The sequence below is a fragment of the Suncus etruscus genome, chromosome 1 (assembly GCF_024139225.1).
Source record: "Suncus etruscus isolate mSunEtr1 chromosome 1, mSunEtr1.pri.cur, whole genome shotgun sequence".
NCBI classification, from domain to species: domain Eukaryota; kingdom Metazoa; phylum Chordata; class Mammalia; order Eulipotyphla; family Soricidae; genus Suncus; species Suncus etruscus.
The window spans coordinates 203,616,674-203,635,834 of NC_064848.1; the positions used below are offsets into that span (position 1 = coordinate 203,616,674).

At 43.2% G+C, this 19,161-nt stretch overlaps 2 protein-coding genes across 5 annotated transcripts in view; both read right to left on the minus strand.

The window, feature by feature from the left end:
- Positions 1-19,161, minus strand: part of FADS6 (fatty acid desaturase 6) — a 1,183,177-nt gene that overhangs the window by 601,838 nt on the left and 562,178 nt on the right. The gene's annotated exons all lie outside the window — the stretch shown is intronic.
- HID1 (HID1 domain containing) overlaps positions 1-19,161 on the minus strand; it is a 994,098-nt gene that overhangs the window by 350,028 nt on the left and 624,909 nt on the right. Inside the window, exon 20 of one of the 4 annotated variants that reach the window (XM_049769480.1) lies at positions 13,775-13,785. The exons of the other annotated variants lie outside the window; for them this stretch is intronic. The gene's annotated coding sequence lies outside the window, so the exon portion shown is untranslated. Of the gene's footprint in view, positions 1-13,774; positions 13,786-19,161 lie in introns of those variants that run through there. 4 annotated transcript variants of the gene reach the window in all.

The following is a 19,161-nucleotide window of genomic DNA, read 5'->3' on the forward strand; positions in this document are numbered from 1 at the left end:
AAAAGGGAGTTTATTGCTGTTATTTTTCTGTTGCTATTTTTTCCCTATAGAATTTTTTTAACCCTTACAGACATGAATTTAGAAGGTTTTTTAATTTTTAATGTTTTAATAATTACTTTACAACACCCAATGCACAAAACTTAATTACACAAATGCTTTTAGAAAAGGCACACTTATGCCACATAATTTAATTCACAAACTTTACATTTGAGGCATTTTATGAGACGCAACAAAATTTTACCCCCGCCACTTTCTGCCACAAACACTACCTTTGCATAGATTAAAGGGCTTATTATAACATTTTTGAACACTTTTAAAACCTTATAATTTTACCAACTGTGGTTTTTATTTTAGAAAAACATTTTAGGTCTACATTTATACCCTAAGGAATGGGGGGGGGGTGTTGGCTAGCTTATTAGGATCTTGAAGAAAAATAGACCTTGAATGAGTTGGGGGTATATGGCTTCTTCCTAGAGTGGGGCCAGGACTTTATCTTTCTGTTTGTGCTGATCTGAGGTTTTGATATTTAAAACAAGAACTTTTAAGACCAGGAGGTAGGGGGTACCTTGTTGTTACTGGCTTGCGAATTTTTTTTCTCTATACATGCATCTTTTGAAAAACTGTATAAACTTATTTGCTGGATAATGAATATTAATTTTTTCCTTAAAGGAGGCACATGCCAAAGGCCAATTATTTGTATTTTGCATCAGCCAATTAATATGCTGTTTTATTTTAAGGTTGAATAGGATAATTAGGTTTATTTTAAAAATATTTTTTACAAAATTTGTTACCTGTGCTACACATATTTGACAAGGTGAAGCAGAAACTTGCACTGATAATGCGGGGAGGGGCCAGCACAGTTAATAGCAGGGAGGCTAGAAGTAAATTTTTTTTTACTGAAAGTTGGGCTCAACTTTTTTTACTGAAAGTTGGGCTGGCCCAAGCAAAATGTACTGAGTAAAGGGCGCATTAGACCCAGAAGTTTTAACAGCAAAGTGCAGATATCACAAGGTTTTATGGCTTAGCAGCTGACCTGGCTCAGTTTGGTCAGAAATAGCTTTTGGCAGGCACGGGGGACCATCTGGAATGCCAGGATTTGAACCAATGACCTTCTGCATGAAAGGCAAATGCCTTACCTCCAGGCTATCTCTCCAGCCCCTTAAGGTTTTTCTTTGGAGGTTGTCTCTTAAAATATTTTTGCAGGTTTCATTAGCATTTTCATAAGCAAGCTGCTTGAAAGGGGATTATTATAATCTGCAGAGCCCATAATCCTTTCTACCATTTCCAGGAGTCTGCTAATGAATTTATTGTAGGGCTCCTGGGGGCCTTGCACTGTTTGAGCCAGCAGAATGGTGGCTTGTGCACTTTTAGGCGTGGCTCTTCAAGCCTGGAGGGCAGCAGCATTGGTTTGAGCCAAACAAGCAGGGGAAAGCCTCTGTAGTCGTTCCCTAAGGGAGGGGAAGGTTCCCGTGCCGGTAAGCTGTTCATAGATCTGATCTGGGAGGGTAAAACCTCCGTCGCCCGGGTTGGCCTGTTGCCTGCATCGGGCCAAAAAATCGTCTCCCAAAGTATATAGTGAGAGCGTGGCAAGGTTGTGCTAGCAATTTCCTTCCATTCAGCAGGACCTAGCTGAAGCCTGAGCCCTCTGGACAGCCTGGGCTCTATCTAGGCTGTGGCTGCAAGTGACAGCACCCGTGCCCCTTTGTTGGGAACTTGCTTGGGCTGTTGATTAAAAAATACAGGGAACTGATATGAGTCATCAGAGGCTTGAAGCCGGGCAATATGTTTCTCCAGACTTTTTATCTCCTTAAGTTCTCTTAATTGTGTCTTTAGGTCGGCCTTACATTTTTTGAAGTTAGATGGGGCAGTCTGCTATGCTAGAACCTGGGGTGTATTAACTATTCGGGGTCTAGTGACTACAAACCACGGACAAATATCATGGACACATATAAAAAATTTAATTAAGTCTTTTTTCTTTACTTTAACGTTTCTTTCACCCAGCTCTTTCTTAAGATCTTTAATAAAAACCTCTTCTTTAGATAAAGTAGCCCCCATTTTTCCGGGGCGATAGTCCCTAATCCCTGGGACGATAAAGTAGCCCCCATTTTTCCGGGGCGATAGTCCCTAATCTCCGGGACGACAAAGTAGCCCCCATTTTTCTGGGGCGATTGAACGGCGGTGTTAGTGATTACCTAGTTTAACCTTCCTGCACCCCGCCCTTAATAGGGTCTTACCAGCGACTTGTGGACAGTGTCCTGGGACTCGCGGTTTTGCCGTTTGGTCAGTATTCTGTAACTCGAGCTTCCACGTGGGCGCCATTCTGCAACCTCCTGTGGCAGACCCCCTGACCCTCGGGGGTGTGGAAATGAAGGTTGCTAGTTATTAGTGGTTTCACTCGAGCAGAACCGACCTGTAAAGAAGAACTAGAGAAATTAGTAAGAAGGGCCCTCAAGACAACGCATGCTGTTCAAAAAGGGATTTATTGTCGGGGGGGGGGAATCAGCTTTTAAGGGCTGAAATACGTCAGAGGGTGTTACAAGTTTTCCACCAATTACAACTGTGAGCACTCATTAGCATAAGCTGGGGGCAGGTAATAGGGAGGGGCAAAGAGGTAGACCTGAGCACATGTTTATACTAAGAGAGTTTATATAGAAAACACAAGATCCAAACAGAGTCCCACAAATTCCACTCAGCAAGCACAAATAAAACATCAGCTGTAATCCTAGTAACCTTTTGCTAACACAAAGACAAGTGGCTCTATATTTTTCTTTCTGGCTGGATGTATTAAGCTGCTTTGAATTACTTTAGTATTTGTCTATTTCCTTTGTTCTCAAGGCATGGGCGCCTTTGGTCACGTGGGTGACCAGATTAGAATTACTGAGGTGTCCTATGTTCTAGGTTTCATTAGCTAGGCTCCCCACACCAACCCTACAAGGGAATGAAGGACATATACCAGGGAAACTTCAAAACACTTCAGAAATAAATTGAAGAGGATCTAAGAAAATGGAAGAACATCCCATGCTCATGGGTAGGTAGAATAAACATAGTCAAAATGATCAATTAACAGAATTTAACAGGGTAGAAACTCCAAACACTGCAACAGCCAACATATACTGGGGAGTAGTGCCCAAAACAAATGGAAGAGGAACAATACAAATTCTTGGCTACACATTATATCATAAAGAAACCAGCAACAGCAGAAACAGCAGCATAGAGAGAACAGGTATGTAATCAGTCTTTTACTACAAAGACCAATAATAATCTCTTAGGGATCTTATATAGGATTACAGGTAAAGAATACCATGGGAAATCACTGACTTCACAACAATATATTTTAATGCCTTAATCTTACTATATTTAAAATAACCTCTCAGCTTTTCTGTCCACAGGGGTTCTTGGATACAAAGGGTGGACAACCTAAGGTGGCATCTCGGTGCTCAGTCACACGAGATACCATACTCAGCTTGCAGTATGAAAATGTCTTGATAAAACTCTTTAACATACCTTTTATCTCTAGGTTATGCCTTCTTTTAGGACCTGAAGCACGTGACCAGCCAGACCACCGAAGCAGCAACTGTGACCTACAGATTTATACTACAGGGCCTACTCATCGAACACATTCAAGTAAACTAACATTCCTTTTCTATTGTCTCCTCTCTTCTCAATATTTATTTTTTCCTTTCTTCTTCTTTTCTGCCTCTTCTTCTACCTTTTCCTCCTCATTATCATTAATTCAATCCATGTCAAATAAAAAGCACACTGTTACCTCCTCTTTAGAAAAGGAAAGTGGATATGTAAGGTGCTGCAGATAATACTGCATAGGGTAAGCACTTATATAGATAGACCTCACTAACATAATGTTTAGTACACGAGATGCAAAACCTATATGTATTCAAAAGTTGATCTATTAGTTTCTTTACCTTACATGTACTATATTTACCTAATTTTCTGTACTCAGCTTATCTCTTGCTCTCCCCACCTCTTTCATTAAGCTATACTTAAGCTAACTTCTATGTGTTTATATTTGGGCAGGAGCACACAGAGATAAAAATTCTCCTTGAAAGCCAAACCTAAATTATAAACAACCCATACCTATAGTGTATATAGCCTCTCCCATATACTATCGCCTCTTTCTCCTTCAGAAATATGACTATCCCTTTATCCCTCAATCCCATCCAGATATCCCACCTTATTAAAACTCTTCACCCTCAGTTCTTAATCCATTAGGCATCAAGACCGATCTCCTACCCCAAGAACCAGTACCCAGCACCCAAGCGAATGGACACCCACTCAAACCCACACCTTGTCCCTGGCAAGAAAATACAACCAACACCTCTGCTGACTCATGCTGTGTGGCCCTCCTTATCACCTCTCCTAACGTGGACTGTTGCTTGATACCGAACTTAATTCCAAAAGGATTCCCACTGCAAGAACTTTACCGAAGATCTCCCTGCCACAAATCTTTTCTCAATCTCAAGAAGGGCAGGGTGTGTGGTGAAAAGGTGCCCTGGAGCCCACACCCCACAAGAAAATCTCAAAAGACAATGGGGAAGCCAATACTTCCATCATAAGTATAAAACCTTTACAACACTACCTCTTAACCTGTTTTCCCCAAATGTAAAGTAGTCTCCTGCATCACTTTGTTCCTTTAATTACTTTTTTCTTTATATATATATATATATATATATATATATATATATATATATGTGTGTGTGTGTGTGTGTGTGTGTGTGTGTGTGTGTGTGTGTGTGTGTTGTCTTGTTTCTGTTTTCTTCTCTTTCCACCCCTAAATGCATTAGCAACATAATGTAGCACCATTTCTTCCTGCAAAGGCATACTAAAAAAAGGGAAAATCTTACTTATAAAAACAAACTCTTATTTTCTAGGGATAAGAACTCCTACTTTTTTTACAATAGAGGGGCACCTCCCACCTTGAACATATGTCATGTGAACCCCACTTAGACCTCAGGGGATTAGGCACTGAACGTCCAGCCTTGAAACTTGGATCCCAGACTTAGAAATCACACAGTTCTGTACAACAGCACCATGAATCAAATCCCCTCTGGGGCATCCTTAATACTGCTCTGACACCAACATGTGCCAGTTTTAATATGATATTCTGACAACGAGGAAATGGAAACAACTTGATCTAAGAGCAGGTTGTCCTACCTCACCAGCCAACAATAAGACAAAATCAGAAGATGTGTCACCCTTTGATCTGTGCAAAAGCCAAGATTGCTATCTACAAATGACTGGCTGTTACAACCATGAATGGACAGTACATATCCTGGGACCAATAAAAAAGCCCTAGCCTAGGTTTTGGTCTACAATCTGTACAACAAACAAGATCTCTAATTCCAGAGGTCTGACTGAGACAATCGCAACTGAATGGGTCATCTGGAAACATAACCAAAGACTCTATCCCAGGCTCCATCCTAGGATCAGCGCTATGACCAAGACCACCAACTACAGAAGATGGATTAAAAAGACACTTAAGGAATAGATCTTCTAGAACCAAAAAGAAAGACTTCATCATAAGCTCAACTCCTTGATCCACAGGTCAAGATCTCTAGATCTAGGTCAAGACACCAAGATCTCTAGATACAGAGGTCTGATTTTATCACCCATGATGAAGCAGAAGTTTTCCATACTCCACAAAAGCACCGAGGGGATAGTAAATGAAAATGCAAGAAGTCTATAGTTAATCTTATGACAGTATACTTCACGAGTGAAGAAACCCTGAATCTCTTAGGCCAAGGGAATTCCCTCTCTAATGTCTCCCAACATTTACTGTGCCTATGCAGGAAAAAAAGAAAGCACAAAATAATCTCTTTTATTTATTTATCTATTTTTTTTACTTCTTTGTTTTGGTGTAGATATTAAAGTTGATGTCTCCAATTTTATTTTATCTTATTTTATTTTTTTCTTTCTTTTTGCGCTCTGGTATGTTTACATTTCAGGACCGAGACTATTATGTGGTGCTTGTCTTTATTGCTGTAGTGCTCACTGGATATTTTGTTTAATATTTCTTTTTGTATTGTTGTGGTGTTTCAATTTCTTTCACCTTTCCTATTTCAAACTGAGGTTGAGAGCCTCTAGAAGGACTCCACCCATTTTCGGCTTATTTGATTTTTACCCCATTTTATTGCTTTGCTTTTCTTCAAACAAAACCACATAATTTGAACTATCCAGTTCTGCCTGTCAAATAGAGGGGGAAATAAGGGAGGGTACCAGGACCAAACAGATGTATGATCACTAAATAGTAAGCTAGACACAAAGGGGACCACTTATTCTAGCAGCCTGGGGGGTGAGGGAGGGGGGATATGGGATGCAAAATGAGAATGGGAGTGGAGAGAGGACAGATTTGGTGATGGGAGTTCCCCTGATTCAATGTCAATATGTACCTAGAATACTACTATGAAAGACATGTTAGCCTATATGGTCAAAATAAAAATTATATTAAAAAGTAAACACGCACCACTTATAAAAAGTAAACAGACCCCATTTATACCTCTAATCATTTTATAAATTCATCTCCATTATACCACAGAAAACACACACATATACATACCTCATACCACATGCAGACCAGAAAGCATAGCACAAATATAATTTTGTGTCATGCTACAATCACACATATATTCATGCCATAAAGGCAGGCTCCCAGGTCATATCTCTACACACACAACACTATTATCAAATATTATACACTACCACAAAGACGTGCATCAGACAAATGCCCCTCAGACATGTTTCCTTACACATATTCTCCTCTGTTAAACAAAATATGACATGTCCCCTCAGACATTCTCCTCAACATGTTCTCCTTAGAAAGTTTTTGACATGTCCCCCTCAGACACTGTCCTCAGGTCCATCCTTCTCACACACTCCTCATATACATTTTCCTTAGATCCTCTCCTCAGACTTGACCCCCAGACACACTCCTCAAACTTGATTACTTTAGACACTCTTCTCAGATCTGTTCCCCTCAGAAACTCTATCAAGTATGTCCCCCAAAGACACTAAGCTTAGACATGTCCCCCTCCACCACTCTCCTCAGATATGACTCTTTCAGACATTATCCTCAGGCATGTTCCTCAGACACTCCTCATACATGTCCTGACTCTTTTGAGACATATATCCCCTTAGTTATCCTCCTCAGACATGACCTTGTTAGTAACTCTCCTCAGATGTATCCCCCCCTCAGGCACTATCCTCAACATATCCCCTCAGACCTTCCTCAGTCATGGTCCCTAAGACACTCTCCTCAGATATGTTGCCTCAGCCATTTTCCTCAATATGTCCCCCTTGATCACTTCAAATATGTATCTCTTAGACACTCTCCTCAGAAAATCACCTTTAGACATTCTATAGATACATCAAGCTCAGATATTCTCTGCTGATATAACGCCGTCTGACACTCTCCTCAGAAATGTGTCCCTCAGACATACACAGATATGATCCCTTCAGAAACTCTTATCCAATACATCTCTCTCAGACACTCTCCTCAGACTTGATCCACTCACTCTCCTCAGAAAATCTCCTCAAAAACATTCACTTCAGACACTCTCCTCAGACATATCCCTTCAGAGACATCTTCCTAAGACATGTCCCCTTTGACACTCTTCTTAATGTCATTCTCTAGTGCTCTGATCAGACACTCATACATTTTATCTTCAGAAACTTTTTTTAGTTATGACTCCTCTTAGACAGTCTTCTCAGATATATTCCTTTTAGATGGATTCCACTTAGATATGTCCCCTCCAAAACTCTCCTCTGACACCCCCTATCCTTAAACATGTCCCCATCAGACACATCTTCCTCAGACACATCCCCCTCAAACACTTTACTGACACCCACATCAGACCTTATTACAAGTGCTTGACATCCATCCAGAACACATATCCCCTTGATTATTTCCCCACTTTGCCTCACCAGGCCTGGCCACCTTGAAAGATGACACCCAGCTATTAAACAAAAACATAGGTGTTACCCAACTTTGTCTTTCCTTAAACCTCTTCCTTTGAATGTAATAGCTTACCTGGATAGGCACTTTTGTCTCTTACTTTTGGCCTTCCCCATTTTGGTGAATTGGTGTTGGTTTAATAAAGGAAGGTCAGCTTTTGGCTTGGCACAGATATACCATGAGGCAAAAAGCAGACTGACCTCATGACTTTCTTGACTGGTTTTATTTATTAATCCTTTTAGGCTACCGTACTTGCTTCAGACCCATCATCCTGGAATAGAAATAATCATGGGAGGTGATCTCACAACTTGTGGGATTTATTTTATACCACCCCATACCCATACCTTGAGATTCTTCATGCTAGGCCTAAGCCTTCCCACTTGGGTTGTGGAGGTGTTGGCAGGCACTATGAGTGGAAGGAACCTCAGAGCAAGAGAGCACCGAGAATGCCCATGGTTTTAATATACTCAAGGGGATTATTATCAATGTATCTTTATGGGGTGATGATGTCCCCTGTAATGACCATTGGACTGGGACATGCTCCCTGAATTGGCACAATCCCCCATGTAATGGACAACTGCCCTAAGCATAAAAAGGTACAGCCTGACAGCTAGGGGGACATGTTATAACCAGAAAAGAGCCTACTGGCTGATCAGGGACCAGAGGCCCAGGCCTCACCCCTGGCAGGGCTTGGCATGATAGACAGCATCAGAAAGATGCAATTTGCTCCACTGTTCTCACTCCTTCTCTCTCGAAAACCTCTGATCAACAGGTCTTGGAGATTGGCCTTATTTCAGTCCCTGTTTCAGTTTAAGTTTCAATTAAGAAGTCATCTGTTAATGGAGCCCCAGCCTCCAAAACTAAGATATGGAGAGAAGCAAGTCTGAAAATAAATGTCAACGCAGAAAATACTCCACACAGTTGAAGGGTGCAAGAATGGGCTTAGGAATTCCAACAGTCAAACCAGGAATCCCACCACACTAGCTTTCTGCTTTTAAGAAGGAGCTTAGTGAAGAAAGATTAAAGAATGAGCTCTTTCCTTCCTCAAACCCAGACTTTTATTAGCAAGAACCAGGCTACACACTGGGGTGGAGGAGGAATACCAAGTAAGAGGAATCCAGTATTGCCATCACCAGATCACACCCTAGGGTGAATTATGAATACTGATTAAGGTAGGACCAGTAGTCTAACAGTTCCTAAGATATGAACATGTCCCCCTCAAATACTCTCTTCAGACAAAATCTCCTCAGACATTCTCCTCAGACATGTTCTCTTCAGAACTCTCTTTAGATATATCTCCTTCATACACATCCCCCTCAATCATGTCTACTTCATTCACTTCAAGTCTCTCATATCTCACAACAACACAACTCACATCCTCCACCAACACCTACATCAGACCTTGATTCATATTTACCTGCCATTTGTATAGGATAAGAGCCAGCTACGTCTGACACCCCAGGATCTGGGATCACGGCCTATCTGGGGGTTCTTGCTAATGGCCAAAACGCAGCATGGAAATATGGAACCCCATGAACACCAACCATGATTGTGTGAATCTTAGGATTGATAACTACCCACATCCAAACTCTCTATGTACTGGGAGGATTGAGGAGGAGGATTCAATGGTCTGAATTTGCCTGAAGCACCTGTGAATTCCACACCATTGGGCCCTCAATTCTGTCTCTGCCAGGGGTCTCAGGAACTAATTTCTGGGCTGTCGGGCTCCAGGACTCACCCCCTTTGACAGATTTTTCTTCCCACTTCCTAGGGAGCCCCTTTATCCTAAAGACTTGCCTTCCTCACTGTCACCCTTGGGCACACCAAAATTCAAGAGTCCCTTCACCTCTTCCTCTTTTGGGGAGGGGTTGCTGTGTCCTTGAATGGGAACTCATACTCTGTGATTACTGGACCCAGATTACTGGACCCAGATGGTTCTTACTCAACACTTTTTCATGTACCCCAATGGACAGTCCTGTCAGTGTCCATGGGAGATGGGCACTTCCCCATGGCCAGGCCAGATTTCAGGGTCACTAGGTCAGGCCTAGTCAGTGTGACAAGGGTGGTTTTGAAGCATCTCTAAGATAGATCCTGGGAAATGAGGCTAGAATAGAGCTGGGTCCTGGGTGGGGCTTGGTTCAGTAGTCATAGAGCTTGTGTCTAGAATGTTCTTCTGGCCTATTCTATTTAGACTCAGAACTGACCAGTTGCATGGAGACAACCCTGGCTTCCAGGAGGTTCTAGTATGTTCAGTGTGGCAGGGAGCCCAGGAGATTGGGGAGCAGGTGAAGTACTTGGGTATACCCTTGATTGTCCTTGGATGAGGATACCCCTGAGAGCAAAGATCCAGCTACCTGACCCATCATCCAGTCTTGATCCCTGTTGAAGGCCTAAGTCTTCCTTCTACACTGAATTGGATAAAGGATTTAGAACCCCAAACCTTGATCTCATCCCTCCTACTGTCCATATCCCCACTGCCCTTTTGTAAGTGGCCTTTGCCTGAAAGTTTTTACAGGTCTCCAGGGGGTCCAGCTGGCGGTGTTTTCTATGTAACTGAAAACTAGATCCCACAGTGGCCAGAAGGATTTTGGCAGGTTGCAATTCCTGAACCTGTACTAGTACTTAGTACTTAGTACTTTGCACTAGTTCAAAAGTCTCCCCACAACACTGTTTCCCACGGTCTGTGGAGAGGACAGAGTGAATGAGGAGTGCAGGAGAGAAAGAATAATAGTGAGGGGTGAGGGGAACAGAGACAGGGTATGCAGTGTGGGAGAGCAAAGAAAGGGTGAGAAGTGTGAAGGAGCAGAGTGGGTAAGGGGTCAGAAAAGCAGAGAGAATGGGTGAAGGGTGCTAGGCTGCAGAGGGAGAGTGTGGATAAAGAGTGCATGCTACATTAGTTTTACTGGACACAAAGCCAAGCACATATGAAGGTGCAGATACAAATACACAGACACGTGCACACACAGCTACAGTTGACTTATCCACCTGGACACACATTTGCACGCAGACCCTGGCTCAAACACTCACACTCATGCTGGCACAACGCATGCTAGAGGACATGACAACACTCGGAATAGCCATCAAATCCTGATGTTCATAGGTGCAGACCAGAGGATAAGGATCCTAGCAATAACAGGGGGGTTGTACTGGGGACCCTGGAAATGAAGGTATCTGCATACACAGGGCTGAGAGCCAGGACCCTAGCTCTGGCACAATTGACACCTGAATCCCCTGTAGTCTCTCACTGCTCCTGACCCAGGAACCCTGAACGTATTGAGGTCAGGCCTTGTCTCTTAACAGGAACATAAGGGGACCCTATCATCTTTCTCAGATCTCTCTTTCCCAGGCTTCCCCCATTTTCAGCAGCCTCCTGTCAGACTGGACAGGCCTGGGTTGACCTGGGAGCTGAGTCCAGCCCACATCCCTCACTGTGGCTCAGCTGCATCATGACAGACACTTAGGCTACATGCTGTGATGGGCTCAGCAAGTGAGCACAGGGTGTGTGTGTGTGTGTGTGTGTGTGTGTGTGTGTGTGTGTGTGTGTGTGTGTGTGTGTGTGTGTGTCACAAGTAGGGGTATCTTTAGAAAAAACAATAGAAGTGTTATTAAGTCCTGCCCTCTGAGCCTCAAAGGGAATTTGGGATGTAGTCTAGTGGTGAGGACAGGTTCAGGCTTCCACAGCACAGCAAAGTTGAGGAATAGTGAGGAGATCCCATGAGAATGCACTGGTCTCCCAAGGCCAAACCACAGCATGTGTAAGGGGAAATCAGTATGGAAACAAGGGGATCACCCTAAAATGGACCTGCTCGGTTTGTTCTCAGTATGGGCCCTTGTTGGGCCCGCAGTGACCCCTACCAGGACCTCCTACACCTGAAGCCTCTATCCCTGCAGTATGAGTTTGACTCCTCAGACTCTTCCTTTAGCTCCTGGCAGGTTGTTCTTAGCATTTGCTCTGGGATCCCTCAATTTAGTTGACTGCCAGGACCCCAAGTATCAGTATCCCAGTCATAAATCAAGGATCATTGTCTTACACAGCCAACCCAGATTCAATTCCCAGCACCCCACATGGACCCCTGAGCCTACCATGATTGATCTTTTTAGCAGAGCCAGGAATCAGCCCTGAAATCCACCTGGTGTGGCCTCAAAAACAAAAACAAAGCAAAGCAAAAACATTTCCCTGTAATCCTTGGATAAGGAACTGTGTTGGGGTCCACCCATGGGATTGATCTCTCCCTGCCATTTAGCTGGGAATTGCACAGAAAGGGGTATCTGCAGAAACACTAACCCCAGGAAGACCCAGAATCTCCCAGGAAGGTTCCACAAAAGCTGTTTCTCAAATATGGGCCCCAGGAATTGCATTGCTCAGTGTCCAGAAATTCCCAACCAAATAGTCACCTGAGAAATGGACCATTAGCACAGTGCATAGGATGCTTGCCTTTCATAGAGCTGACTCAGTTTGATCTCCTCTGAGTCTGCATAGAGTGATTTCTGAGCGCAGAGCCAGGAGTAAATCCTGGGTGTTGGATTATAGGGTCCTACCCTACTCAGTATTTATTTCCAACTCTAGGATATGATCTGGTGATTGGATTGCTGGTTTCCTCACTACTTAGTAGTCCTTCTCCACTCTAGAGAGTTCTCTAGTTACTTATTAGCAAGAATTCTGGTTCTTGCTAATCAAAGCCCAGGTTTGGGTCAGAGCGATAGGGCACTTGCCTTGTAAACGGCTGAGCTAGGACGAACCTGGGTTCGATCCCCAGAGTCCTATATGGTCCCCAAGCCAGGAATGATTTTAGAACGAATATCCAGGAGTAACCTCTGAGTGTCAACGGGTGTGGCTCCAACAAACAAACAAACAAACAAAAAGCCCAGTTTCAGGAAGGTGGGGCTCTCATTCTTTGGTCTTCGGCCACTAAGCAGCTTTCCTTCTTAGGAGCAGAAGGCTTTTGTGGTGGGATTCCTGGCTTGAATGTTGCAATTCCTGAACCTGTTTATGCTCCCGTTCATTGTGTGGCTTATTTCTTGCATCACTATTTGCTTCCAGACCCACATCTATCCAGGCCCTTGTTCTGGAGCCTGAAGCTTCATTCACGCCAGGCCCCACTGCATGTGATCAAAAGCCCTCTTACCCTAACATTTCTCTTGATGCAGGGCTAAAGAAGGAAGCAAGATCAAGAGTATGATCAAGAGCAAGAGAACAAGCAAGAGCAAGCAAGAGGGAGTGGAGGACAAGAAGGTGTGGGTTTCTGTCCTTGCTGGGGGGTTGTGTCCATCCCTGGGCCGAAGAAGATGAAGCCATTCGTGATTCTCATCCTCCTCTGCTGCCATTCATGTGAGTCAGAACTTGATGGAGCCTAGGGTGTTCTAGGGGTCTGCTGAGATTTACCCCAGTTTGCCAGGAGCTACAAGGCTAGAGCTAGAATTCATCGGTCTACAGGGTTGAGTCTGTCAAGAGAGCAGTGACTTCAAAAAGGGTGAGGGTCAGGAGTGCAGAGGGACTGAGCACTTGACCTCCAATGGGTCACCCCAGGTGAAAGTGAGGCACCAGATCAGGAGGGGAGCATTGAAGACAGTGAGGGATGAGCATTTGCTCCTCTTGCCTCTGTCCCAGGGGCATGCTGGGGATAGAACTGGTGAGTTGCATGTAAGGCAAGCACCCTACCTGCTGTTATCATTCTGTCCGGTGCTTTATAAATTATATTTGTTTGTCTTTGGAGGACATCTGATGGTGTTTAGGGGTTACTCCTTGATCTGCACTCAGAAATCGTTCCAGGCAGGCTCAGGGGACCATAAGTTATGCCAGGAATCGAACCTGGTTCCACCCTGGGTCTGCCGTGTGTCAGGAAAATGCCCTACCATTGTGATATCGCTCTAGCCCCTTGTATTGGTATGTTTTGATGTTATTGTACCTGCTTAAACTTAATAAAAATATTTAGCTAAACAAGAAAAAGAAAAATGCATTTTAAAATCATTCAGAAAGGCCACAGCAGTGCCATGGAGTAGTAAGGCATTTTTCTTGCTGGTGCTAGCCTAGGACAGACTATGGTTCGATCCCGTGGTGTCCCATATGGTCCTCAAAGCCAGGAATGATTTCTGTGCACATAGCCAGGAGTAACCCCTGAGCGTTAGCGGATGTGGCCCAAAAAAAAAAAAACAAACACAAAATAAATAATAAATAAACTCAATCCAAGAAAATAAAAATGATCTGAAATGATTTAGGCATAAGATGCCTTAAACCTGTTATAATTAGATAATAGAAAAACAGGCAATATAAAAGCATAAAGAATCAATTAGTGAAAGTACAGTAATTTGGAGAAAAAGGGAAGGAAGAAAAAAAGAAAAATATGAATGAACAAAAAAGTTGAGAAAGAAAAAGAAAGAAGGACAAAGAGAAAAGAGAGAAAGAGTTCGGCTAAAGGGTACTCTGATAATAAGTGACACCTGCACCGGGATTCCTGATTTCCAGAGTGCTACAGACAAAGAAGACCCCAGGGGGAAAAAAAAAAGAGCTCTCCAACGCTCAGCACACAGGTAGGCTTGTCTTTGCCCACAAAGACGGGTTTTGTTCCTGCAGGTGCTTGGGCTAATTGGGACTCTGATAAAAGCAACACCTGCACCTGGTTTTCTGATTCACCAGAGTGTGAAAGCCAAAAAAGAGCCCAGCAAAAAAAAAAAAAAAAAAAGCTTTCCAGCTCTCAGCACACAGGTAGGCTTGGGCCAGAAGACCTCAGCCACTTTGCTTTGCTCTGGGGCCACACATGTCTTCTAGAACATGAACCCCATTTCAACACAGTAAGAATCGTACTTCAAGTATGGCAATAGGAAAATAATGCAGGACAACAGTATGCATAGAGAATGAAGATGGTTCAAAAATACCAACCACATAATTAGCCTCTAAAATAAGGAATTTAAATTAGAAATATGGAGGATGTTCATAGAACACAAAGAAATCATAGACTTATCTGAACAGACTACAGAGATAGAAAACACAAACTCCAAACAGAAATCATGGGAATGAAAAATTCGGTAGATGAAATGAAAAACTCTATGGAAAGCCTCTCCAACAGAGTAACAGTAGCTGAGAACACAATAAGTGAGCTGGAAGATGAGATACATAACAACTCCATACAGCAGAAGAGATTGGAACTTTAAAGCAAATGATCAGACAATGGAAAAAAATACTCAAAGATTGTGAAAAGATGGGGCTGGTGGGGTGGCACTAGAGGTAAGGTGTCTGCCTTACAAGTGCTAGTATAGGATGGACCGAGGTTCCATCCCCCGGTGTTCGATATGGTCCCCCCAAGCCAGGAGCAATTTCTGAGTGCATAGCCAGGAGTAACTCCTGAGCGTCAAACGGGTGTGGCCCAAAAAACAAAACAAAAAAAAAGATTGTGAAAAGATAAAAAATAGAAATGTTCAATAAATTTAACAGAAACATTATAAGAATCATTGAGTCCCAGAAATCCAGGAAGAAAATCCCCAGGAAGAATCTACAGTCAAGGACATAATTACAGAGAAATATGCAGACCTAAAGACTACATGCAACCATATCCTGCACACCCAAAGAGTACCAGCTAAAAGAGAGCAAAAGAAAAGCACTCCAAGACACATCCTAGTCACAGTGACAAATCCCACAGGTAGGGATACAATAATGAAAGCAGCAAGATCAAAAAGGGAAATTACATCTAAAGAAGCATCCTTAAATTTGCAGCACATGTGTCACAAGAAACCCTCAAGGCCAGAGGCAGTGGTGGGATATAATGACAAAATTCAATGAAATGAATGCTTTGCTTAGTATACTACACCCAGCCAGACTCATTTTGAGGTTTGAAGAAAGTATATATGTCTTTGCGTATAAACAACAGCTCAAAAACTTTACAGACTCAAAACCAGTCCTAAAAGCAAAGCTGAAAGATCTACTTTAAGGAAAGAAAGACCAACAGATACAACAAACTTCTACACAAAGATGACACTAAATCCCATGACAAGTATCTGTCTCAATGCTATTGGACTAAATGCACCAGTTAAGAGACACAGAGTGACAAAATGAAACAAAAAACTGAATCCAACGTTTTGCTGCCCACAATAAATACATCTGAATAATAACACGCGTAGACTCAAAATCAAAGGCTAGAGAAAAATCATCCAAGCAAAGAACATCCTTAAAAAGCTGGAGTGGTCATATTAGTATCAGATGACACAAACTTTAGACTCAGAAAAGTGACAAGGGACAAAAATTGTCATTTCCTACTAATCAAAGTATATGTACAACAAGAAGAAATCACACTCCTAAACATATATGCACCCAATGATGGACCTGCAGATTATTTAATACAACTGTTGACAAACATGAAAGAAGATATCAATAGTAACACAATAATAGTGGTAGATCTCAACACTGCCCTGTAACTGCCAGAGAGATAGCATGGAGTTAGGGCATTTGCCTTGCATGTAGAAGGATGGTGGTTCGAATCCCAGAATCCCATATCGTCCCCAGCCTGCCAGGAGCGATTTCTGAGCATAGAGCCAAGAGTAACCCCTGACTGCTGCCAGATGTGGCCCCAAAACCAAAAAAAAATATATATATAAAGAAAAGAAAGAAGAAATAAATAAAGAGAAAGAAAGAAAAGAAAAAAGAAATAAAATTAAAAAGAGAATAAAGAAAGGAAAAAGAAGGAAGAAAGAATGAAAGAATGAAGTAAAAAAGAAGAGAAAAAAGAGAGAAAAGGGGCCGGGAGGTGGCGCAAGAGGTAAGGTGCCTGCCTTCCCTGCGCTAGCCTTGGACGAACCACAGTTCGATCCCCCGGCATCCCATATGGTCCCCCAAGCCAGGAGCAACTTCTGAGCACATAGCCAGGAGTAACCCCTTAGCGTTACCGGGTGTGGCCCAAAAACCAAAAAAAAAAAAAAAGAGAGAGAGAGAAAGAAAGAAAGAAAAGGAAGGAAGGAAGAAAGAGAAAGAGAGAAAAGGAAGGAAGGAAGGCAGGAAGGCAGGAAGGAAGGAAGGAAGGAAGGAAGGAAGGAAGGAAGGAAGGGGAGGAAGGAAGGGGAGGAAGGGAAGGGAGGAAGGGAAGGGAGGAAGGAAAGGGAGGAAGGGAAGAGAGGAAGGGAAGGGAGGAAGGGAAAGGAGGAAGGGAAGGAGGAAGGGAAGGGAGGAAAGGTAGGGAGGGAGGAAGGGAAGGGAGGAAGGGAAGGGAGGAAGGGAAGGGAGGAAGGGAAGGGAGGAAGGGAAAGGAGGAAGGGAAGGAGGAAGGGAAGGGAGGAAAGGAAGGGAGGGAGGGAAGGAAGGAAGGAAGGAAGGAAGGAAGGAAGGAAGGAAGGAAGGAAGGAAGGGGCCCTGAGAGACAGCACAGAGGTGTTTGCCTTGCAAGCAGCCGATCCAGGACCAAAGGTGGTTGGTCAGAATCCCGGTGTCCCATGTGGTCCCCCATGCCTGCCAGGAGCTATTTCTGAGCAGATGGCCAGGAGTAACCCCTGAGCACTGCCGGGTGTGGCCCAAAAACCAAAAACCAAAAAAAAAAAAAAAAAGAAAGTAAGAAAGGAAAGAAGGAAGGAAGGAAGGAAAAGAAAAAAAGAAAGAAAGAAAGAGAGAGAGAGAGAGAAAGAAAGAAAGAAAGAAAGAAAGAAAGAAAGAAAGAAAGAAAGAAAGAAAGAAAGAAAGAAAGAAAGAAAGAAAGAAAAGGAAGGAAGGAAGGAAGGAAGAAAGAAAAAGAAAGCAAAGGAAAGAAGGAAGGAAGGAAGAAAGAAAAAGAAAGAAAGAAAAGGAAGGAAGGAAGGAAGAAGAAAGAGAAAGAAAGAAAGAAAGAAAGAAAGAAAGAAAGAAAGAAAGAAAGAAAGAAAGAAAGAAAGAAAGAAAGAAAGAAGAGAGAAAGAAAGAAAGAAAGAAAGAAAGAAAGAAAGAAAGAAAGAAAGAAAGAAAGAAAGAAAGAAAGAAAGAAAGAAAGAAAGAAAGAAAGAAAGGAAGGAAGGAAGGAAGGAAGGAAGGAAGGAAGGAAGGAAGGAAGAAAGAAAAGAAAGGAAGGAAGAAAAGAAAGAAGGAAAGAAAAAGAAAAGGAAGGAAGGAAGGAAGGAAGGAAGGAAGGAAGGGAGGAAGGAAGGAAGGAAGGAAGGAAGGAAAGGAAAGAAAGACTTAAAGAGGTTCTGTGGAAACTAACAGCTTGGAGGAGGTGCTGATTCCACAGCACAAGAATAGTGTTCACGCCATGGCATTAGGGAATTTCCATAAACGCAAGAGGGGAGGAGTTATGACCAACCCAGGAGAAAGTGGTGCAACTGGTGGGATGTGGGCGCAGCCACTTGAGCTCCTGACACTCTAGTGAAAGCATCACCCAGGCCAGAGTGATATCACACTGTGGTAGGGCATTTGCCTCGTACTTGGCTGAACCAGGATGGACCTTGGTTTAATACTTGGTGACCCATATGGTCCCCCAAGACAGGAGCGATTTCTGAGCGCATAGCCAGGAGTAACCCCTGAGCATCTTAGGGTGTGGCCCAGAAAGCAAGAAAAAATTTACAAAGCATCATCTGTCACCTCAACTGCCTCACCCATTACCTGTCACTCATAATCCTTCATCTCCCAGACACAATGGGGTCTCTGCCCCCAAGACCTGCCTTGCCTGAGGAATCGCTAAGGGATAGGATGAAGTATCCAGCTGGAAAGGTCTGGGGGGCCAGAATGGAGGAAGTATTTCTGCTCAAAGAGTCTGACAATGCCTCTAAAATTGGTGTGGGTAACCGACAGGTTGGAAGGGATGGAAGGGAGGATTGTGGGAGGGAGGGTCCTTCTCTCTGAGTCTCTCCTAGGGAGGACAGAGCGGGAGTGGATCCTAGCGCCAGGGCTGTGGACCTGCCCGAAGATGGGAGGGGACATGCTAATGCCTCTCTTTCTAGGCTCAGCTGTCATCCGGGGACCAATAGAAGTAAAGGGCAACGTTGGAGAGTCTTTGAATGTGACCTGTACATATAAAAAACTTTTTAAGAATATTTATAAGTGGTGGTGTCGAGGGTATTTCTGGAGTGCCTGCAGGTATAAGATACAAACCACTGGAAAAGAGATGGAGGTGAAGAAGGACCGTGTGACCCTAAGAGTCAACCAGAAAGAGAACAGTTTCACGGTGACCATAGAGAACCTCACAGTCGATGACACGGATGTGTACATATGCGGGATTGGAGCAATGGGAAATCACAAGGTCAAGGTG